Source organism: Bombina bombina, chromosome 6, assembly GCF_027579735.1.
Source record: "Bombina bombina isolate aBomBom1 chromosome 6, aBomBom1.pri, whole genome shotgun sequence".
Lineage (NCBI taxonomy): Eukaryota > Metazoa > Chordata > Amphibia > Anura > Bombinatoridae > Bombina > Bombina bombina.
In genome coordinates, this window is record NC_069504.1 from 79467334 (window position 1) to 79492888 (window position 25555).

Consider the following 25555-nt stretch of genomic DNA (forward strand, 5'->3'; position numbering starts at 1 on the left):
GACACACACTTAAAAATATGTAAACTGCACTGCATTAATTATAAAGCGCATGCCTAGAGCTGCTCCCTGGCTCAGCAGAGCATCAAATGAAAGATAAACAGAGGCGAGCACTCTAAAAATAAATCACTAAAGAAAAGTTTTAGGTGCAAACTATGAAAATTCTGCTCTCTGACTCTGTTCCAAGCCTGTCAGTGCACAGCCCCGGGCCGCGTGCCTACCGCTTCTTATGGCCAATCACCTCTGCACTCTGCCAACCCCCAGACCCCCGCCCGCCCTCCTACCTGTTCAGTGTGCACTTAGTGTACTGTAACCGTAATGGTCTGGTGGGCATCATACGTGGCTCCTTCATTTTAAAGACAGTGTCAAACAGTCATGCGGTCAGGTGCCAGGCATCCCCTCACGATTTCCCAGTTCCCGTTTAGAGAGACAGCACAGCAGTGAGTGACTCCACTGCTCCACATGTCACTGAGCAGTGAGCACAGATAGGCAGGCAGGTTTAGGCTAGCAGCGCAACTTTGCAAGCCCCACAGCATGCCCACAACATTCATAGCGAAATTGGGCAGGGGAGAAGCAAAGTACAAACAAGCAAAAGCAGCCGGGAAAACTATTTTTTGAAATTGCAGCACTGGCTCAAGGGGCAAAATTGTGTGTCTACATCTTCCCCAGTCCCACCAATGTTCACAAATGCCAGCCCCTCTAATAAAAAAAAATCTATGCATCTCAACATTGTATTTTTTTGAATTTCAATAAAAATTAAAAAAAAAAAAAAAAAAAAAAAAAAATTTTTTTTTTTTTTTTGGTGTCACCCCCTGGAGGGTGTCACCCGGGTGCGGCCCGCCCCCCCCGCCCCCCCCTAGTGACGCCACTGAAGGCAGGAAATCTATCTAACGTTGCATTACATCCTGGACCCTGTCTTTGCAGGGTTGGCCTTTGGAGGTCCATTATGCACAGAATAAGAAAAATGATGTTGCACAAGGACTAGCTGAACTTCATGATTGCAATGTACAGGATATAAAGGAGGAAATTTGGGAGGATGAATATATGGATGATTACATGTTCTCACAACATAAGGTTTATGAGGTAATGTATTGTCAACCATTACCTAAGGTATATGTTGATGGTTGTGATTTGCATACCACTGAAAATGGTGAAAAGAAACTTGTAGCTGGGGCAGGTATTGTGTGGGGTAGTGATTGTCACATACAACCTGTTGGTTATTGATTGGGCCTAAAAGTAGCCAAATGGCTGAATTAAGCGCTGTGTATAAGGCCATTCAGTTGGCAGTAAATCAGGGATTTAAAGAATTTGTCATCATTACAGATTCGGATTATGTCTGTATCAGTTTTGTTGAATACCTTCCTGTGTGGAAGCGTAATCAGATGATGAGAGCCCGAAACAAGCCAGTTAAACATGGAAAGATGATACTTGCAATTGATGACATTGTTATCTCTAATGACCTGATTGTCTTTTGGAAGAAGACAAAGGGTCATTCAAAGATGAATGGTATTGACAAGGAAGGAAATGATTTAGCTGATACAATGGCTAAACAAGGTGCCCTAGAGGGGGACATTTTTGACATTGAACACCTTCTTGGTGTATGTCAAATTGCAGTGGTAACCTGTCGGCAAATAAAGAAGGATCAAGAACTATCTGCAGTGCAATGAAGTCAGGATGCACCTAACGAAGATTTGATTACCAGTCAAAAGGAGGGTCCCGTTGTGGGTAAATTTTACCTTTTTAAGGAGAATCCTACAATTTGTCCAATCCAGGAGAAAGATTGCACTGGAAATCAGGACCGTAGGATTTTATTTAAGTATAAGTCTAAATTTAGTCTTAAAGATGGTTTGTTAGTTCGGACAACTAATAATGGATCTATACAGTGGGTTGTTCCTATTTCTTTTAGAGGTCTTATGCTGCAGCATGCCCATGATGCACCAACATCAGGTTATCGTGGGGAGAGAATTACTTATGAAGTATTGCGTGATTATGCATATTGGCCACATATGATGAAAAATGTTCAGACTTATTGTCAGGGGTGTTTGGTTTGTTCACAGTTTCAACCAAATTCTCCAACCCACAGGGCACCTTTACAAAAAAGAGGTATGTCTCTCCCATGGTCCGATCTACAAATTGACTTTGTAGGACCACCTACGAAGACATCACGGGGCAATCAATATATGTTAACTGTTACATGTATGTTTACCAAATGGGTGGAGTGTCTTCCATCCCCTAATTGTAGGTCTGAAACAGTTGCTGCATTATTAATCAATCATGTTTTTCTCTAGGTTTGGACTTCCTCAGAGAATTGAGTCTGATAGAGGTACTCATTTCACAAGTGAAGTGATGAGAAGAATGTGGTCTATCCTGGGTGTGAAAAGGAAATTACATATTTCCTACCGTGCTCCCTCGAGTGGTGGCATATCAAACCCGTACATCTAGCCCGTATTTGGTTCCCAAACTTGAAACTTGTGTTAAGTTTAAGGATCATAATTATTTATGCCCTGGTAAACCTTTCTTAAATGATGCTTCAAAAGCACTATGTGGTGTCAGGTTTATGTCACAGGTTCAGTAACAATGTGAAGCGACTAGAGCTGTGTTGGTAAAAGATAAGTGGTTAGTGAGTACCAATCTGAAGAATATGACTGTTACTTACATAATGCATGGTGGGGTTTATACAATACAAATACCCTATAATGTGATGCTCATACTGGTACCTAAAGACCATCTTGTTACCATTGGTGATATTACTCTTTTTTTATATTGAGTCTTCAGTATTAGATGGTGAAGTAGAAGTGGTGGATGCCTTCCAAGGTCGTGAGTTTCCTATAGATGCTGAGTTAATGTATCTCCTTAATAATAAACCTAATCATACTGTAAAGATGAACATCCGCAAAGATGACTTAACTATTTCTGATTTCATGTATCCTACATTTAGTGGCTGGATGTCTCCTTTAAACATTTGGAACGAGAAGATAGGTGCAATAATGTCCATTTTCTTTATATATTTATTGTAATTTGGATTTGTGGGTTAATGATTCTATGGTATAAGAATTTCAGGAGGGGAAAATATCCTCCTCCTCTTAGTCTTCGGATGGTTGACCATAACGAACGCCCATATAAGACAGTGATCTAGACTAATCTCATCCATCCTAGTCGGGGTAAGATAGTCTAGATGAGGGGGAATATGTCATGAATTTTTCATGACACAACAGACTCCATGTTGTTGTTTTTTTATTTAAGCCTAACCAGGTCTCATCTATTATAACATTGAATTTTGTTTTCTTCAGTCTTGCTGACTAAGAAGTTTCATATCAATATGTTTTCCATTATTCAAGGTAGTTTACTTGCTTAGGCCCCAGCTAGTCGCTTATTTCTGTAAATAAGTATTTTTCTAATATTTTTACCCTATATGCGAGAGCCATCTACTTTTAGAACAATAATATTTCATCTAATTAATTTTATGTTAATTATTGATTAAAATATTATAATTAATGACTCCTCCTAGATGAGAGAATGGGAATATATAGGGTCTTGCCTAATGGGAGGGGGGCGTTTTTCCTGTGTTTTGGAACTGGTCACATAATATATGGAGTTGGTAATTTGCTAATCAACTACAGAGGTCAATATGTTTTCCATTATTCAAGGTAGTTTACTTGCTTAGGCCCCAGCTAGTCGCTTATTTCTGTAAATAAGTATTTTTCTAATATTTTTACCCTATATGCGAGAGCCATCTACTTTTAGAACAATAATATTTCATCTAATTAATTTTATGTTAATTATTGATTAAAATATTATAATTAATGACTCCTCCTAGATGAGAGAATGGGAATATATAGGGTCTTGCCTAATGGGAGGGGGGCGTTTTTCCTGTGTTTTGGAACTGGTCACATAATATATGGAGTTGGTAATTTGCTAATCAACTACAGAGGTCTGAGATTATTGGATTATAACTGCTGAGGCTAGTTTAGCCTACTCGGACAGACCTACGACCTGACAGTTTGATTCCTGTCTGCAAAGGGGGAATTTATTTACTTTGGTGATGTATGAAATTGAGTCACTATAATTGTTAATGTCATTAAGATTTACACTTTCCATTTATGTAAAATACCTTTGTCTACTTGATCAGGTAAATTAATTAATTGTTTTATAGCCTGGTGCTTTCCTTTTAAAAAAAATTCCTACCACCTGGTCTTATTTGTCGACAATAACATCGGGTGAATCAGGAATTATGATAAATTATTATCTGACGGTTTGTCATAATTATTCATTTACCTGATTCTCTGCAATTACCTTAGAGGGTTTATAATCAAATATTTGGTTCCTATCATCTTGCCAATTTTTGTGTTATTTTGAAAATATAATTTAATTATCTTTATAGTTTTATCTCTGCATTATTCTGTTTTTCTTGCTAGTTGGAGTCATTATGTTATCGCTTTAATTGATTATTATAGGACTGTAGTTTATTTCTCTGTAATATTTTGATTGCTTAAGTTACGATTAAATGCTAAATATTTTTCCAATCAAATTTTTTTTTAATAAAGCTAATTTTTATTATTCATCTGGTGTCTGTATAATTAATAGACTGATAGCAACCAAAAGGATTCAGGTTTTATTATCTTTAATAAGTTATGAAAAGTGTGTCATTAAAAATTGCACCATTTCAGATAATATACTTGTATAGATAAAGGTAATATTCATAACAATCTATGTATCTATCTGTCTGTTTATCTATCTATCTGTCTGCCCCATTCTGTGTCTTTAAATGGACACTAAACCCATTTTTTCTTTCATGATTCAGATAGAGCATGCAATTTTAAGCAACTTTCTAATTTACTCCTATTATCAATTTTTCTTCGTTCTCTTGCTATCTTTATTTAAAAAGCAGGAATGTGATGCATAGGAGCCAGCTCATTTTTGTTTGAGAACCTGGGTTATGCTTGCTTATTGGTGGGTAAATGTAAGCCTACAATAAGCCAGCGCTATCCATGGTGCTGAACCTAAAATGGGCTGGCTGCTAAGATTTACATTCCTGTTTTTAAAATAAAGATAGCAAAAGAGCGAAGAAAAAATGATAATAGAAGTACATTAGAAATTTGATTAAAATTTCATGCTCTATCTGAATCATGAAAGAAAGAAAAAAAATTCAGTGTCCCTTTAAGTGTAACTGTTTTGTCAGAGAGAATATTTTCTAAGAACAGGATACTATACAAAAGCAGAACTGCAGATATTCTTAGGCCTAGATTTGGAGTTTGGCGGTAGCCGTGAAAACCAGCGTTAGAGGCTCCTAACGCTGGTTTTAGGCTACCGCCAGTATTTGGAGTCATTAAAAAAAGGGTCTAACGCTCACTTTTCAGCCGCGACTTTTCCATACCGCAGATCCCCTTACGTCATTTGCGTATCCTATCTTTTCAATGGGATCTTTCTAACTCCGGTATTTAGAGTCGTGTCTGAAGTGAGCGTTAGAAATCTAACGAAAAAACTCCAGCCGCAGAAAAAAAGTCAGTAGTTAAGAGCTTTCTGGGCTAACGCCGGTTCATAAAGCTCTTAACTACTGTGCTCTAAAGTACACTAACACCCATAAACTACCTATGTACCCCTAAACCGAGGCCCCCACACATCGCCGCCATTCGATTACATTTTTTTAACCCCTAATCTGCCGACCGCCACCTACGTTATACTTATGTACCCCTAATCTGCTGCCCCTAACACCGCCGACCCCTGTATTATATTTATTAACCTCTAACCTGCCCCCCACAACGTCGCCGCCAGCTACCTACAATAATTAACCCCTAATCTGCCGACCGCAAAGCGCCGCCACCTACATTATAGCTATGTACCCCTAATCTGCTGCCCCTAACACCGCCGACCCCTATATTATATTTATTAACCCCTAATCTGCCTCCCTCAACGTCGCCTCCACCTGCCTACACTTATTAACCCCTAATCTGCCGACCGGACCGCACCGCTATTATAATAAAGTTATTAACCCCTAATCTGCCTCACTAACCCTATAATAAATAGTATTAACCCCTAATCTGCCCTCCCTAACATCGCCGACACCTAACTTCAAACATTAACCCCTAATCTGCCGACCGGAGCTCACCGCTATTCTAATAAATGTATTAACCCCTAAAGCTAAGTCTAACCCTAACACTAACACCCCCCTAAGTTAAATATAATTTTTATCTAACGAAATAAATTAACTCTTATTAAATAAATTATTCCTATTTAAAGCTAAATACTTACCTGTAAAATAAATCCTAATATAGCTACAATATAAATTATAATTATATTATAGCTATTTTAGGATTTATATTTATTTTACAGGTAACTTTGTATTTATTTTAACCAGGTACAATAGCTATTAAATAGTTAAGAACTATTTAATAGCTACCTAGTTAAAAAAATTACAAATTTACCTGTAAAATAAATCCTAACCTAAGTTACAATTAAACCTAACACTACAATATCAATAAATAAATTAAATAAAATACCTACAATTACCTACAATTTAACCTAACACTACACTATCAATAAATTAATTAAATACAATACCTACAAATAACTACAATGAAATAAACTAACTAAAGTACAAAAAATAAAAAAGAACTAAGTTACAAAAAAATCAAAATATTTACAAACATAAGAAAAATATTACAACAATTTTAAACTAATTACACCTACTCTAAGCCCCCTAATAAAATAACAAAGCCCCCCAAAATAAAAAAATGCCCTACCCTATTCTAAATTACTAAAGTTCAAAGCTCTTTTACCTTACCAGCCCTGAACAGGGCCCTTTGCGGGGCATGCCCCAAGAAGTTCAGTTCTTTTGCCTGTAAAAAAAAACATACAATACCCCCCCCCCAACATTACAACCCACCACCCACATACCCCTAATCTAACCCAAACCCCCCTTAAATAAACCTAACACTAAGCCCCTGAAGATCTTCCTACCTTGAGTCGTCTTCACCCAGCCGAGCCAAATTCTTCATCCAAGCGGAGCTGGTATCGAGAGTTGAAGTTGCGTTAAATATGCTCTACGCTCCTTTTTTGGAGCCTAACGCAGCCATTCTGTGGACTCTCAATACCAGAGTTATTTTAAAGGTGCGGCCAGAAAAAAGCCAGCGTTAGCTACGCGGGTCGTTACTGACAAAACTCTAAATCTAGCCGTTAGTGTTTTATTCAGAGATTTATCAGAAAACTGATAACATTTTGAAATCCACAGGGAACAGCAGGTTCTGCATATCTGTTGGCAGCTGGTTATGCTGAGGGCTTATTTGTGCAAATGACTGTGGTGGTTTTACTCCTGTTGTCTCAGTGCTGTAAAATATAATAGGCTGGAGAATTACAAGTTCCAGTATCCTGTTATAGTAACTCCCTTAATATTATCTCCCTACTTAAAATCTGTTTTGTCAACTTTTTACTCACCCTAGTGTTTTAGCAAAGGTAGAAAATGCAAAGCTTTGTACATATAAGGCACACACACACAACTAGACATGTTGTTAGTTTTTTAACACTACATGCTCTATCTAAATCATCACAATTTAATTTTCACTTTTGTTGTCCCTTTAAATGGTGAGTGCTAAATATCATTAGTTTGTAGGTATTTATAGCTGGTTTAGCAAAATCAGTGTCCCTGCTATAAAACTGTCAAACTGGTTGATAAGACAACGGTATCCCCCAAATACACGTTCCTAAAATATATGATCTCTCAGGATAAATTATCAAATTAGTTTTTCGAGTTTTTAATCCATGAGTTTCTGCCATTCTATTCCAATAGTACTGATTGGTGGCAGCAGATAAATGTAAATTAGTGCAGATGGCACAAAAACTTACGGCTAGTTTACGAGTGTAGTGCTATTTACTGCTCCCACTCACAGGCTAACTGCTCCCTACTCGAGCGCTAAACCGAACGCATATTCTCGAGTACGCTAACCTGACATGAAAATATTGATTTTTCACATCCCATTGTTCTTCACCTAGAAAAATATGTTCTAATTATTCATAAATTCATATTTCTACATATATCTGTATAATATTTTAAAGTTATTTGCTAGGTCTATGCCAGACTAGAGAGTGGGTTCAAAAACAAACATTAATATTCCCTAACTTCTACCCAGAATCAGCAACACTCTTAACCAATTTATAAAGAACGAATAGGTGTATACGTATATATAGGTCCGGTTCACACAGTCAGCATGTCAGATCATTGTTATCTAAATATAACCATGTTATATGTAGAAGAACCAGTCATCATTCACAAAGTACGTTTTGTATAGCGCAGTCCTCGAAGAGGGGGCTCCTGCCCAAGTTCACAGAAAAAAACGATGCAACAGGGTATGAATTATTACCCACAGTGGTGCTTATACAGCGTTTGTTACACTTCTGTGAATCAAGATCAGCTGGTCCGGTGAGTTGTTCAGGGTTTTATAGCATATTTGTTTCCTTACTGAAACTCAACCTTTCAATGGTTAGAGTTCATGTCTGTGCTCAAACTTACTTGGCCAAAGTAATCCATATTTATCACAAAAAAAGTCCTTCCACCTCTTGCCCTTCACCCAATACACTGTGGCCTAACTAGTGATATTCTTCAGCTTTTTCCTGTGTTTTATTTTTATTGGCCGTCTTACTGGTGTTGTGTTAAATATCTTATCCTGTTTTAGGGACCCACCATGTCATTGCTATAAAATATTGCCTAAAAGTTTCCTTTTCTATGTCAGACTCACTGATTGCTTGTGGCGGACAGGTGTGGCTTCCTTATGTCCTGATGTGCTCTTGGAAACCTCATTATTTAGGATATGAGTTAAAAACATTAGGTCAGCAAATAAAGCATAAATGTGGCTTCTCTGTGGCAAAACTGAAGTGACTTAGATTGTAGTTAAAAAGCACATAAAACCCCAAAAAATCTTTCATGATTCAGATGTAACATAAAATTTTATACAACTTTCTAATTTACTCCTATTATCAATTATACTTCGTTCTTTTGCTATCTTTATTTGAAAAGCAGGAATCTAAAGCTTAGGAGCCGGCCCATTTTAGGTTTAGCACCCTGGATAGTGCTTGCTTATTAGTGGCTACATTTAGCCACCAATCAGCAAGCGCTACCCAGGTGCTGAATCAAAAATAGGCCGGTTTTATGCTTTACATTCCTGCTTTTCAAATAAAGATAGCAAAAGAACAAAGTAAAATTGATAATAGGAGTAAATTAGAAAGTTGCTTAAAATTGCATGCTCTATCTGAATCACGAGAGAAGATATGTGGGTTTAGTATCCCTTTAGTTTTAATTACAGAATACTTTTTGAGTATATATCATAATGCTTATCATCCCAAATTTTGTGGGACTGTCACAGATTGGTGGCATTTGTCCTACTGTACCCCTTTTAATTTCCCAGTCTCTAAAAAGAAAGCAGGAACCAACTAATACCCAGCCAGAAGTGCCCTCACATTGCCCCCCGAATGCACTTCCTTGCTCCAGACCACTCCATTCCGCCACACTCTGCCATGAATATCCTAGTCCCGATATCAAAGTAGTTCATGTTGTAAGGTTATGCAAATACTAATGGCCTGGAACTGTTTTGCATTTATTGATTCTGTGGCGGAACTATAAAATTTTTTTCCCTTCAATATTTCATTATTATCTCAAGAATTGTTCTACAGAGAAATGTCCAATTTTATTTGTAGTTTTGCAAAATGAAATGTCCAACTTAAAGGGACAGTCTACACCAGAATTTTTATTGTTTTATAAGATAGATAATCCCTTTATTACCCATTTCCCAGTTTTGCATAACCAACACAGTTATAATAATGTACTTTTAACCTCTGTGATTATCTTGTATCTAAGCCTCTGCAAACTGCCCCTTTTTTCAGTTATTTTGACAGACTTGCAGTCTACCCAATCAGTGCCTGCTCCCAGATAACTTCACGTGCACGAGCACAGTGTTATCTATATGAAATATGTGAATTAACACCCTCTAGTGGTGAAAAACTGTTAAAATGCAATCTGAAAGAGGTGAGCTTCAAGGTCTAAGAAATTAGCATATGAACCTCCTAGGTTAAGCTTTCAACTAAGAATACCAAGAGAACAAAGCAAAATTGGTGATAAAAGTAAATTGGAAAAATTTTTAAAATTACATGCTCCATCTGAATCATGAAAGTTTATTTTGGCCTAGACTGTCCCTTTAAATTGTCTCTAACCTCTAAGCCAGCCTCTCTATTCAAAGTTGTTTGGTGTTTTTTTTTTTTAATTTCCAGCTTCAGATGATAGTCAATCAGAGTCTGTATCAACCACACCATTTAAAGGGACAGTCTACTTGATTTTTTTATTGAATAAAAATTAGATAAAGCATTTTCTACCCATTCCTCAGCTTTGAATAAACAACACTGTAATATTAATATACTTTATAATCTCTAAGATTGCCTGATTCTAAGCCCCTGAAGGTCACCCCTTATCTCAGTGCTTTTTATATATTTTTTAGATTTTTACAGTCTTGCACTAGTTCATGTGTGTCATATAGATAACATTGCGCTCACTCCCTGGATAATGATAATGGGTTCACAAGAACCAGCACTAGTTGGCTAAAATAGAAAATCTTAAAAAAACACTGAGATAAGGGGCAGTCTGCAGGGGCTTAGATACAGGTAATCATACAGGTAAAAAGTATATTAAAATATCAGCATTGGCTATGCAAAACCGGGGGAGTGGATAATAAATGGATTATCTATCTTTTTAAACAATAACCATTTTCAAGTACACTGTCCCTTTAAATTAAGAGTAGCAAAATCCCATACTTTTATACTTAAAGGGATATTCCAGCCAAAATTGGAATTCATACAGGTCCATTTCAGTTTTAAACATAAGCAGTAAATATGTATTAGCAAAAATGTTCCTAGTAAAAGCTATAGCTGTACTTAAAGAGACAGTCTAGTCAAAATTAAACTTTCATGATTCGCATATGGAATGCAATTTTAAACAACTTTCCAATTTACTTTTATCATCAAATTTGCTTTGGTCTCTTGGTATTCTTGAAAGCTAAACCTAGGTTGGCTCAAATGCAAATGTCTAAGCCCTTGAAGGCCACCTCTTATCTCAGTGTATTTTCATAGTTTTTTCAAAGTTAAACAGTGCTCGTTTGTGTTTGCCATATAGATTACATTGTGCTCACTCCCATGGAGTTATTTATGAGTCAGCACTGAATGGCAAAAATGCAAGTCTGTCAACGTAACTAAAATAAGGGGGTAGTCTGCAGCTGCTTAGATACAAGGTAATCACAGAGGTAAAAAGTACATTGGTTATACAAAACTGGGTAATAAAGGGATTATCTATCTTTTTAAACAATAAAAATTCTGGAGTAGACTGTCCCTTTAAGTATGCTCTGTGCACCAGAATTTTAAACAAAGCATTTGCTCAGAGAGCCTTAGGTTCGTGTATCATCTGGTAGTTTGAAGGGGTTAATGCACAAAAGAAGCAGAGAACATTCCAACTGCATTGCTCCCGTTGGAAATGAAAACACAAAACAAAATATTAGAAATAAAAACAACTTTCATCAGATCCCTGGAGGAGATACAGATGTACGGTGTTCAATAAGTTGTGGTACAGGGAAATAAAACTACGTAACTTAAAACTGCCCTCAGAGAAGTGAATTGCAGCCAATACCTGGGTCAAGGCATGAGAAATAAATAAACAGGTCATAAAATGGACAATTAATTTAATGAGGAATAAATTGGAATTGCAGCTGCAATATTTTTACAAATCCTTTTTTGCAGACAACATCATTTTCCCAAAGAGAATTTACTTCCTGAAATGTAATGCAAAGAAAATGATTCAAGAAAATCCATGACCTGCTATTTCGTCAAGATCCGGCCCCTACATATACCACACACCCTTAATATTTTCATAACACACAACAATAAAATAAAGACACTAGACTTAGCGTTGGTGCAAATTGGCCGCAGCGCCTTTATTTTAATAAAATAATTTTAGAAACTTTAATAACTTTAATAACTTAAAGGGACAGTCTACACCAGAATCTTTATTGTTTTAAAAGATAGATAATGCCTTTATTACCCATTTCCCAGTTTTGCATAACCAACACAGTTATAATAATATACTTTTAACCTCTGTGATTATCTTGTATCTAAGCCTCTGCAAACTGCCCCTTTTTTCCGTTCTTTTGACAGACTTGCAGTCTAGCCAATCAGTGCCTGCTCCCAGATTACTTCACGTGCACAAGCACAGTGTTATCTATATGAAATACGTGAACTAACACCCTCTAGTGGTGAAAAACTGTTAAAATGCAATCTGAAAGAGGTGGGCTTCAAGGTCTAAGAAATTAGCATATGAACCTCCTAGGTTAAGCTTTCAACTAAGAATACCAAGAGAACAAAGCAAAATTGGTGATAAAAGTAAATTGGAAAATTGTTTAAAATTGCATGCTCTATCTGAATCATGAAAGTTTATTTTGGCCTAGACTGTCCCTTTAATAAATAACAGTACAAATATTGCAACCACATTGTATATAACATACCCCAAAAAACCCAGTGGTGCTACTCCCTACTTATTTATTTATATCTATGGCCGTCATTCCAACAATGGACCCAACCGTGCAAGTGATTGAGCCCGTCAAAAATAACACATAAGCCTCTAAGGAACCCCTTGCCCTTAGAGACCCCCAACTTTAATTCCCCCCCATGGGAATACAAAACACCTCCGCATTAACAATTGGCCATAACCTGCTGTAATTGTAAGGGCTAGCACCGCCGCCCCATACTGCGACAAAAACCACCATAAAACGATAACCATAAAAAACTAGGGACGGGTAGGAGGGAGATGCTTTCACTGCAAATTGTTTTAGCAACTTCTGGCTTTCCCGCTCAGCCCCAAACTAAATAACCTCCCCCGCTCCGCCCCTTGCTCCTCCTAATCTAACCCCTGGGCCTCTTCCTCTGCGGTCAAAGCTACTTCCGGCTAGCTTTGCACCGCCTCTAGGAGCCCCTTTTGGCAGTGAATGGGTGGATAGTCTGTCCCATTAACACAAATGTTCTTATTGCATTAGTTGTACAACTGTAATATAGCTTTATATTTATAATATAATATACACTCATTAGCAATTCCCCATTATATGACTGCTGCTATATTTCCTTGCAGTCAGCATTAATTCAGATTTCATATCCATCTAAAGATACAAATAAGTGTTACACATTACTGAAAAATATAAAAACGCCATTAAAGGGATATACAACACAAATTTTGCACACAATTTTAAAAATGTTTACAGTTTACTTCTATTGTGACATTTGCTTTATTTTCTTGGTATCCTTTGTTGAAGGAGCAGCAATGCACTACTGCTATCTCAACACTTTAGGTCAGCCAATGATATGTGCAGCCACCAATCAGCAGCTAGCTTCCACTAGTGCACTGTTGCTCCTGAGCCTTCCTTTATTTGCCTTTCAACAAAGGATACCAAAACAATGAAGCAAATGTGATACAAGAAGTAAATTGGAAAGTTGTTTCAAATGGTATTCTCTATCTGAATCAGGAAAGAAATATATTGGATTTTATGTCCCTTTAAATATTGTATACTAGCTGAAAACCAAGGCCTAATAATAAAAGAAAAAATTGCATGAATGACATTGCCGAAACGTATTATGCCACTGGACATCACATGAATAGTGCTGATGAACAGCACAATACAGGTCTCTCCCTGCACACCCTATAGCATGTGTAACTCATAAGTGTCCAAGAAAACATGGCCGAAGTGGCAACCCTAGTTGTGTTACAGCAATACGCATACACTACTTTTATAATATCCACTTTATTGTAAAATCATAGGAAAATATTGTACTTTTAAACTATTTCTCCATTCAAAAACCTTAAAATACAGGTATACTTCACTTTACAGCGCTTCACTTTACAGCGCTTCGCTAATACAGCTCTTTGTGGAGCTGAAGTTCAACCTCCAAGGATTTTGAAACAGTGCTGTAATCATCATGAGATTGCAAGAAAAGTGACTGGCACCATTTTGTTATGCTTAGCTCACTCTGTTTACAGCATTACAGTGCAATCTGTGTCTCAGTGCTATAGTCTGGCAAATTTTACTACAGTAATTGTCCCTATTTTACAGGTACAGAATTTATTGAATACTAAGGGCGCGATCCGATATAGATCGCAGTTTGCGGCGCAAGCGAGGAGACCGGCGTCGCCCGCAGTTTCAGCTCGCAACTCGAGCTATCCCATATAAGTCGCCGTCAGATGCTAACGTGCCGTAAGTCTCACAAACCAGCGATGTCCAGAAATCTGCGCAAGTACAAATTTCTGGCGTCGCCAGTGACTTGCGGCACGTTAGAAACTGCCGGCGCCTATAAAACCTGACTAAAGTTTAAAACACCCGCACTGTCTAACACGCCTCCCTAACATAGCCCGCACTGTCTAACACGCCTCCCTAACATAGCCCGCACTGTCTAACCCTCTATCCGCTATCCCCCCTCACTAGCCTAACAATAAAAAAGCTATTAACCCCTAAACCGCCGCTCCTTTACCCCGCCGCAACCTAATAAAGTTATTAACCCCTAAACCGCCGCTCCTGTACCCCGCCGCCAGCTATATTATATCTATAACCCCCTAAAGTGAGCCCCTAACACCGCCGCCATCTATATTAAAATTATTAACCCCTAATGTAAGCCCCTAACACCGCCGCCAGCTATATTAATATTATTAACCCCTAATTTAATCTACCTACCCCGCCGCCAGCTATATTATCTATATTAACCCTAAGTATATTATAGTTAATATAGGTATTACATTATATATATTAACTATATTAACCCTAATTATATTAGGGTTAATATAGTTACTATAGTATTTATATTAACTATATTAACTCTATCTAACCCTAACTAAATTTATATTAAATTAATCTAATTCATTTATAAACTAAAATATTCCTATTTAAATCTAAATACTTACCTATAAAATAAACCCTAAGATAGCTACAATATAATTAATAATTACATTGTAGCTATGTTAGGGTTAATATTTATTTTACAGGTAAATTGTTAATTATTTTAACTAGGTATAATAGATATTAAATAGTTATTAACTATTTAATATCTACCTAGTTAAAATAATTACCCAATTACCTGTAAAATAAATCCTAACCTAAGTTATAAATACACCTACACTATCAATAAATTAAATAAAGTACAAACATCTATCTAAAAATACAATTAAATTAACTAAACTAAATTACAAAAAAAAACAAACACTAAATTACAAAAAATAAAAAAAAGATTACAAGATTTTTAAGCTAATTACACCTATTCTAAGCCCCCTAATAAAATAATAAACCCCCAAAATAAAAAAAATTCCCTGCCCTATTCTAAATTAAACATATTTCAAAGCTCTTTACCTTACCAGCCCTTAAAAGGGCCTTTTGTGGGGCATGCCCCAAAGAATTCAGCTCTTTTGCATTCAACAAATACAATCCCCCCCCCCCCATTACAACCCACCACCCACATACCCCTATTCTAAACCCACCCAAACCCCCCTTAAAAAAGCCTAACACTACCCCCCTGAAGATCTCCCTACCTTGTCTTCACCACACCGGGCCGAACTCCTGATCCGATCCGGGCGATGTCGTCCTCCAAGCGGCAAAGAAGAATTCTTCCTCCGGCGATGTCATCCTCCAAGCGGCAAAGAAGAATTCTTCCTCCGGCGACGTCTTCCTCCAAGCGGCAGCAAAGTCTTCATTCTTCCGGCGGCATCTTCAATCTTCTTTCTTCGCTCCGCCGCCGCGGAGCATCCATCCCGGCCGACTGCTAAACTTGGAATGAGGTACCTTTAAATGACGTCATCCAAGATGGCGTCCGCCGAATTCCGATTGGCTGATAGGATTCTATCAGCCAATCGGAATTAAGTTAAAAAAATCTGATTGGCTGATTGAATCAGCCAATCAGATTCAAGTTCAATCCGATTGGCTGATCCAATCAGCCAATCAGATTGAGCTCGCATTCTATTGGCTGTTCCGATCAGCCAATAGAATGCGAGCTCAATCTGATTGGCTGATTGGATCAGCCAATCGGATTGAACTTGAATCTGATTGGCTGATTCAATCAGCCAATCAGATTTTTTTAACTTAATTCCGATTGGCTGATAGAATCCTATCAGCCAATCGGAATTCGGCGGACGCCATCTTGGATGACGTCATTTAAAGGTACCTCATTCCAAGTTTAGCAGTCGGCCGGGATGGATGCTCCGCGGCGGCGGAGCGAAGAAAGAAGATTGAAGATGCCGCCGGAAGAATGAAGACTTTGCTGCCGCTTGGAGGAAGACGTCGCCGGAGGAAGAATTCTTCTTTGCCGCTTGGAGGATGACATCGCCGGAGGAAGAATTCTTCTTTGCCGCTTGGAGGATGACATCGCCGCATTCTATTGGCTGTTCCGATCAGCCAATAGAATGCGAGCTCAATCTGATTGGCTGATTGGATCAGCCAATCGGATTGAACTTGAATCTGATTGGCTGATTCAATCAGCCAATCAGATTTTTTTAACTTAATTCCGATTGGCTGATAGAATCCTATCAGCCAATCGGAATTCGGCGGACGCCATCTTGGATGACGTCATTTAAAGGTACCTCATTCCAAGTTTAGCAGTCGGCCGGGATGGATGCTCCGCGGTGGCGGAGCGAAGAAAGAAGATTGAAGATGCCGCCGGAAGAATGAAGACTTTGCTGCCGCTTGGAGGAAGACGTCGCCGGAGGAAGAATTCTTCTTTGCCGCTTGGAGGATGACATCGCCGGAGGAAGAATTCTTCTTTGCCGCTTGGAGGATGACATCGCCGGAGGAAGAATTCTTCTTTGCCGCTTGGAGGACGACATCGCCCGGATCGGATCAGGAGTTCGGCCCGGTGTGGTGAAGACAAGGTAGGGAGATCTTCAGGGGGGTAGTGTTAGGCTTTTTTAAGGGGGGTTTGGGTGGGTTTAGAATAGGGGTATGTGGGTGGTGGGTTGTAATGGGGGGGGGGGATTGTATTTGTTGAATACAAAAGAGCTGAATTCTTTGGGGCATGCCCCACAAAAGGCCCTTTTAAGGGCTGGTAAGGTAAAGAGCTTTGAAATATGTTTAATTTAGAATAGGGCAGGGAATTTTTTTTATTTTGGGGGTTTATTATTTTATTAGGGGGCTTAGAATAGGTGTAATTAGCTTAAAAATCTTGTAATCTTTTTTTTATTTTTTGTAATTTAGTGTTTGTTTTTTTTTGTAATTTAGTTTAGTTAATTTAATTGTATTTTTAGATAGATGTTTGTAGTTTATTAAATTTATTGATAGTGTAGGTGTATTTGTAACTTAGGTTAGGATTTATTTTACAGGTAATTGGGTAATTATTTTAACTAGGTAGATATTAAATAGTTAATAACTATTTAATATCTATTATACCTAGTTAAAATAATTAACAATTTACCTGTAAAATAAATATTAACCCTAACATAGCTACAATGTAATTATTAATTATATTGTAGCTATCTTAGGGTTTATTTTATAGGTAAGTATTTAGATTTAAATAGGAATATTTTAGTTTATAAATTAATTAGATTAATTTAATATAAATATAGTTAGGGGTGTTAGTGTTAGATAGAGTTAATATAGTTAATATAAATACTATAGTAACTATATTAACCCTAATATAATTAGGGTTAATATAGTTAATATATATAATGTAATAACTATATTAACTATAATATACTTAGGGTTAATATAGATAATATAGCTGGCGGCGGGGTAGGTAGATTAAATTAGGGGTTAATCATTTTAATAGAGATGGCGGCGGTGTAAGGGGCTTACATTAGGGGTTAATAATATTAATATAGCTGGCGGCGGTGTAAGGGGTCAGATTACGGTATAGATAAGGTAGATGGCGGCAGTTTTAGGGGCTCACAGTAGGGGGTTAGTTTATGTAGATGGCGGCGGGGTCCGGGAGCGGCTTTTTAGGGGGTAATAACTTTATTAGGGATTTCGGGGGGGGGGGGGGGGATCGCGGTTGACAGGGAGATAGACATTGCGCATGCGTTAGGTGTTAGGTTTATTTTAGCAGCTAGTTTAGGGAGTTACGGGGCTCCAATAGTCAGCGTAAGGCTTCTTACGGCTGCTTTTTGTGGCGAGGTGAAAATGGAGTAAGTTTTCTCCATTTTCGCCACGTAAGTCCTTACGCTGCATATTGGATACCAAACTGCGCGGGTTTGGTATACCTGCCTATGGCCCAAAAAACTGCGGGCGACGGCAGAAATATACGCGCGTAACTTCTAGCTTACGCCGTATATAGGATACCAAATCCGCGCAATTATTGGCGTCGCCGGCTTTTGCGGGCGACGCTTTATATCGGATCGACCCCCTAAATGAATACTGTGCTGTGCTAGTGTTAAACTAAACGTAGCACTATTGCATCCCTAATATATGTTAGATCAAACATGTTTTCAAGTTTTTAAACACACTGGCAAGTTAAAAGAAAGCTAAAACCGCCTTGTTTCACTTTAAGGCAGTTTTCACTTTACAGTGGAGCTCCGGTCCCTAACCCGCTGTATGAGCAGGGTATACCTGTAAATGAAAGTCCCCTTTATTTGTTCCAATGGTAAATCCTAGCGTTTCAGAAACGCTAAGATTTACCATCATGTTAAGTCAAGGGGTCCTGGGCGTGCAGTCGAGAAGTTACAGGGGTGTTATTAAATAAATGTATCTAATTGCCCTTCCCTGTCCAAACTGCTCCAATAACAATTGACACTTGTAATTGCCCAGCACAAATAAAGCTTGTTGTAGTTAGGTACTTGATGTCAGTATAACAGCAGCGGCCAATCCCAAATCATTCAGTATGTGAAAAATATCAAACTGCACTACTTGCACTACTAAGGCAGCCATTTTTCTACAAAACGGGTGCGTGATGCACTTGTTATAAGAGACTTTGCATCTGACTTACATCTAATAAATAGGCTATTTCCGCCCTCACTTTAAACACTGGCATGTACTTGTGCCAAAGTCAGACCTTTAAGAATAGACCCCAATATTTCAGTTTTTTATTATAAATACTGTCATTCTCAAGGATATAATGTGTCCCTTTATATTTTTGCATACAATTTCGGTGCTTTGTAAGGTGATGATAATAAATATTAAAATACAAGCCTGTAAGACAGACATATAACTATTGCATTTTGTGAGCAATGCAAAATAGGATTTCAGTAGCTTTCCATGTTAATTTAAAGGGACAGTGTGCCCTAAACTTTCTCCCCTTTAGGCCTAGATTACGAGTGGTGTGAAACTGTAGCACGTACGCGATAATGTTTTTTTCCAGCTTTTTGTGCGCAACGGAAATATCGCGCATATAACGAGTTGAAAGTAAACTCATGCACTCCAGCGCAATCGCGATTACGTTCATTGGGTTAGAGCGACTTGAGAGCTTGCATAAAGGGCAGGGGAAGAATAAAAATGTTGCACTAAACACTGCATAAATACACTTAAAAGTACAGTTGCACTAATATAAACACTGTCTGATAAAAATGATTAAACAAAAAAAATATAAAAAAGTTATAAGGGCTCAAATATTTATGGTTTAAGGCGTTAGACCAAAAAAGGGCTGCAAATATGTGTATGTATGCATATATATGTATATAGGTGTGTACATATGTTTTTAAAGGGATACAAAACCCAATTTTTTTTCTTCAATAATTCAGATAGAGCATGCAATTTTAAGAAACTTTCTAATTTACTCCTATTATCAATTTTTCTTCGTTCTTTTGCTATCTTTATTTAAAAAACAGGAATGTAAAGCTTAGCAGCCGGCCCATTTTTGGTTAGAACCTAGGTTACACTTGGTTATTGGTTTGTTAAATGTAGCCTTCAATCAGCAAGCGCTATCCAGGGTGCTGAACCTAAAATGGTCCGGTTCCAAAGTTTTACATTCCTCCTTTTAAATAAAGATAGCAAGAGAACGAAGACAAATTGATAATAGGAGTAAATTAGAAAGTTGCTTAAAATTGCATGCTCTATCTGAATCATGAAAGAAAAAACAATGGGTTTAGTATCCCTTTAAGTATTTATGTGTTATACTGCATATTTATTTATTTTTATTGCAAATATATACTTCTATATATATTTATATATACCTATATCTGTATATCTATTCCTATAGCTATACAGGTATAGATATGTATTTTACATTAACATCATAAATTATTATACATACTGTAAAAATATAGATATTATTCAGGTTAGCGCACATGAAGAATTGCTAACTTCCATGCTTGCTCTTGAAATTTTGAATATAAAATATTAAAGAACATTAATAAATATTATTTAAAATGTTTATACATACTGTAACATTTTCTAAATAATTAAGAAAAATTTACAGTATGTAGTATAATAATTTTAAATAATATTAATGTTTTTAATATTTTACATTCAATATTTCAAGAACACACATTGAAGTTAGCAATTCTTTATGTGCACTAACCCAACCTCATTAGTCCTAAGTCACAAACTCTGATGAGTGTTACACATATTTTACATTCCTAAGTTCTTCACATATAAATATACATCTGTCAACTGATAATATGAATATAAAATACATATCTATACCTATATATGTATAAAAATAGATATACAGGTAAATATATATATATATATATATATATATATATATATATATATATATATATATATATACACACATACAGGTGGCCCTCGGTTTACACCGGTTCAATTTGCCCCGTTTCAGAATACCAACCTTTTTTTCAGTCATGTGACTGCTATTGAAAAGCTTTGGAAAGCAATGTACTAATTAAAATAGGCAGTAGGTGGAGCTGTCTGCTTGTTTTGCAGCAAAGTTATGCAACTTAACAGCCTTAAATTGATCTGTGTACACAGATCAGACCAGATCTATCAAGCAAAATTTAGCAGGCACTTCCCTATTATCTTCCTGTCCAGCAGCTTGAGGTGAGGGTGCCTAACTGCTTATTAATAACTGCAGATTGAAATGCATAGAATAGGTGCAGACCCAATATTATCTAACATGCTAACAATGCAGAGAACTGATTGCAGTAAATGCAATGCAAGTAAAAAAACGTTTTTGTTCATTAAACTTAGTTTGATGATGATACAATCTATATTTATTAGGTTTATAATGCTGTTTAGCATTTTAAGTCTTCATTTTAAAGCTTTAAAAATAATGTATTAGGTGTTACTTACGACAATTTTGAGAGGGGCCTGAAACCTAACTCCCTCACTTCCCATTGACTTACATTATAAACTGGGTTTCAATTTACAACGGTTTTGATTTACAACCATTCCTCCTGGAACCTAATTCCGGCGTAAACTGAGGGCTACCTGTATATATATATATGTATTTACAATTAAAAGTACATTGTTCTGTATATGAAGAATATTGGAATGAGACTTTATTCATAAGTCCTGTCGGGTTAGTGCGTGAGTATAGGTGTCTATTTTTCAGTTTGTGCTCTCCATTGGCTTCTGTTGGGAGAATACGTTAACACGGTTGTGATATTCGGTTAGTGCTTGTCAGGTTTCTTTCTTTAAACTTTTTACTTTCAATTTGTAATATGTGTGCAACTCTACGTGTGCAAAAAGCCTCCGGCTAGCGAAGTTTACAGTTTTCAAATAGGCCGTACCTTTAAGTGCACCACAATGAATTGCTTTCCTAATGTGCAGCAATAAAGGACACTAACTCCTTTTCACTGGGATCACTTCACACACAAGTTCCTTTCATACGTTCCTATGATGACCATTACATAATCAACGGTCACAATATCCGGACTGGAGAAAGGAAGGCGAGTACACATGGAATTCCTTATTTCACAACTAAAATATTTTCCTTAGAATTCCCAAGCCTTTTCAGTAAATGTAAAATTCTGCACAATACCAGATGTAGAGATAACAGATTTGCATTGTGCAAGAAAAAAACCATCAATAAAGTTTTTCTTTGTAGAATATTAACAACTTTACATGTTTCTGGATTCCAGTGCTTCCTGGCTCATGAGTCACAGGAGACTGGGAGAGGCCGGGATGTTTTGTAACTTAACTGAAGAAGAAAAAAATCTAAGCAAAGCACAAATGAACATAGATATATAACTTCCGTAATTTGATATTCACTAACAATGAACTGAAATATGACATATTATCTCCATTTATAAATTAATTAATCAAATACTGTTATTTTACCTCAAATCCCCAATATAATTGTACTCAAGGGCATATAACCATAGAGCACTTAAAGGGGTTCTTTCATGACTTAGAAAGAGCATGCAATTTTAAACAGCTTTCCAATTTACTTAAATTATCTAATTTGCTTCATTCTCTTGATATATTTTGTTGAAATAGGCTCAGTAGCTTCTGATTCGTAGCTGTACATAGATGCATCATGTGATTGGCTCACCCATGTATATTGCTATTTCTTCAACAAAGGATTCCTAAAGAATAAAGCAGTTTATATAATAGAAGTAAATTGGAATGTTGCTTAAAATTGTATCTGAATCATGAAGGAAAAATGATGGGTTTCATTTCCCTTTAAAGTGAAAGTCAAACCTAGCGTTGTACAAACGCTAGGATTGACTATTGAAACAAATAAAGGGGACTTTCATTTATGAAGTATCGATCACCGTTTTTAGCTGCTACAGCAGCCCACGGCTAAAAAATGTTTTGCTAAGAGGTGACGTTTTCACCTCTTAGCCAATAGCCGTGCGGTAAATTTGGCTTGGCACCCATGGCAGCCGGATTTACCGCACGGCTATTGGCTAAGAGGTGAAAACGTCACCTCTTAGCAAAAAAATTTTTTAGCCGTGGGCTGCTGTAGCGGCTAAGAATGGCGACCGACTGAAACAAATAAAGGAGCTTTTTACATGAAGTATCTTATACGTCATGAATGAAAGTCCCCTTTATTTGTTTCAATAGTCAATCCTTTAATTATCCTTCTTCCTTATTTTTTTTTCTGCCCAGTGACCATATTGTTCCTGCACACACTGACTGACTCCTGACCATAAACATAATGGTACTTGACAAACAGCAATAACTCACTTGGTGCACAATATGACAGCTCAAACAAGTCAGCCATGTTTTGCAGCACATAGCATATAAGACACAAGGGTATACTTTATACAGACTGGTATATCAATTAGTGAAACAACCTTAGGCAGCCTGGCAATACGTATGGCACTTGCTGCAATAGAAGCACAGTATTCTGTATTTAAAGGTAGTTAGTTTTTACAATTACATTTTGTGTCATTTTAATAGTGGGAATCTCAAGCCTTTAGAAAGAAAAAAAAGATCCTCCCTGTAATAAAGAGAAAATAAACCCAGTGGAGTTTTTAAAACATTTGTAAGTGCTACTTTTTTGAGTAACAGCATCTCCCTAAAGATGTCATAAGTGATGTCATAAATAATTAAATGTATGTTGTCATCAATAAAGTCTGGGGGTACAGAGTTTTATGTATAAAACCCAAACATTTCCTGCTTTTTATTTGTGCATTTGAGTGAGAACCTTAAGATATTTAATTTTCTTTTCTGCATGTATTAAATTATTAAAAAGGACATTAAACTCCAAATTAAACTTCACATAAAATGTTTTAATAGCAATTTAAATGAGTTGGCTACAGCAAGGGAGACCAATTAAACATATTCAGAAGCATATGAAGGGGTACTCCTGTCCTGATCTACATTTGCAAAAATCTGCAAATGTTCAAGCAGTTTTAAATGTTTTTGAACCATTTATATTGTATGCAAATTTTTTATATTGCTTAGTTGCTGAATGTATAACATTATAGCATTCTTGACCATCATGAATTAGTTACAGCTTTCTGCTGGTTTCAGATCTCTTCCATCTTAAAGACAAGAAATGCAACAACATCATTTGAAATTTAACTTATCAAAGTGCTGAGTCATATATTAAGATAGTGGTTCTGTAAAATATTTATAAGGTCATACAACACGACATACTGCTTAAGTCATCATTCTGCTTGTGACTACAATAAGCTGAAATGCCACTTCACTCATGGAGGAACTGTTGTCCTTGATGAAATATGTCATATCTGAAACATTAAGGTCACCTGTATTGTTAGCTGTGGGTTTAGGCATGATAGCCAAGTACAGGGATTGACAACTGGTGGCCACTATGCAGTATGGGTCCCGCAGCAATAGTTTTTGAAAAAAACAGAGCTAAGAATATGTGCTTTGGGGACTTCAGATGACCAATATTTGTGATTTAGATACAGTGTACAAATAAAAAAATAACACTTCTAGTTTACTTCTGTTATCAAATGTGACTCTATTTTGTATCATTTTTTGATCCTTGGCAGCTTTTGATGAGGCATATTGAGGTAGAGTCAAGAGCGTTCACGTGTCTTTAACGCTATATGGCAGCAATGTTTGCAAAAATGTTAGAAACAATGTTATCCATATTGTGCATAAGACAAGTGCACACCCCTAAGCAAGCAAATTGGAAATGAAGAGAAAAATCATTCTAAATATATAATTAAAGTAAATAATAATTAAAAAAAAAATACATTAGACATTTTAAAATTGTACACTCTAGTTAAACCATGACAGTTTAATTCTGACTTTCATGTCCCTATAAATGTTAAATTCATAAAATAAAAATGAAGTGCGCATTTTGTATATTCATGTTTTCATTTGCTTTCACCGGAGGATGGGATGCAAGATTGTGCACGACTGTGCACAGAAGACCAGATTAAAGTGATTGTAAAGTTTAATGAATTAATGCCCAGTATCTAAAAATAATCTTAAAAACAGGGGCACTTTAATTAATTATACTTTACAAAGACGCTTAATTTTAAAATATTATCATTTAGTGATGGTAAACATACCACCGTTCCTCTGCCCGCATCTCTTACTTTCTTTAGCAGAGCGATGACCAATCTGGCTTCCTCCAATCGTTGTGTGTCCCATGAGCTGGACGCCAGATGGGGCTTGCAACGATTGGAGGAAGCCGGATTGGTTATCGCTCTGCTAAAGTAAATAGGAGATTGCGGGCGGAGGAATGGCGGTATGTTTACCATCACTAATTGGTAAATATTTTAAAAATGAAGCGTCTTTCAAAATTTTAATGATTTAAAGTGCCCCTGTTTTTAATATTATTTTTAGATACTGAACAGTAATTCATTCAACTTTACAATCAATGTAACCTACTTTTCAAGAGGTTTGTTTCTAGACTTCTCTGGTTTTGCAAATGCTGTAAATATTGCAAACAAAAGGGCTATTTTAAATTCTTATAAAAACCTTTATTTTGAATTAAGATCTTTTTCAGTGCAGTACTTTAATGTGTACATATACTATGCTTACATAAAATGTTTAATGTTCTTTTCCTATAATTTAAATGTGAACATTGTAATGTTTCCACTCCCCATTAGAGGCTGGAGTGAATTCCATGGAGTGCAAAATCCTGCACCATGATTGGTTGATATATGCAGGAAGCTGTTTATATCTGTCTCTGATTGGCCACAGTATAGGAAGTTACGTTTACAGCATTGAAGGGTCATTTCAAGTGGTTT

General features: G+C 36.7%; 1 protein-coding gene across 5 annotated transcripts in view; it reads right to left on the bottom strand.

Annotated features, from left to right (window-relative positions):
- FRMD4A (FERM domain containing 4A) overlaps window positions 1-25555 on the bottom strand; it is an 818993-nt gene that overhangs the window by 269461 nt on the left and 523977 nt on the right. The gene's annotated exons all lie outside the window — the stretch shown is intronic.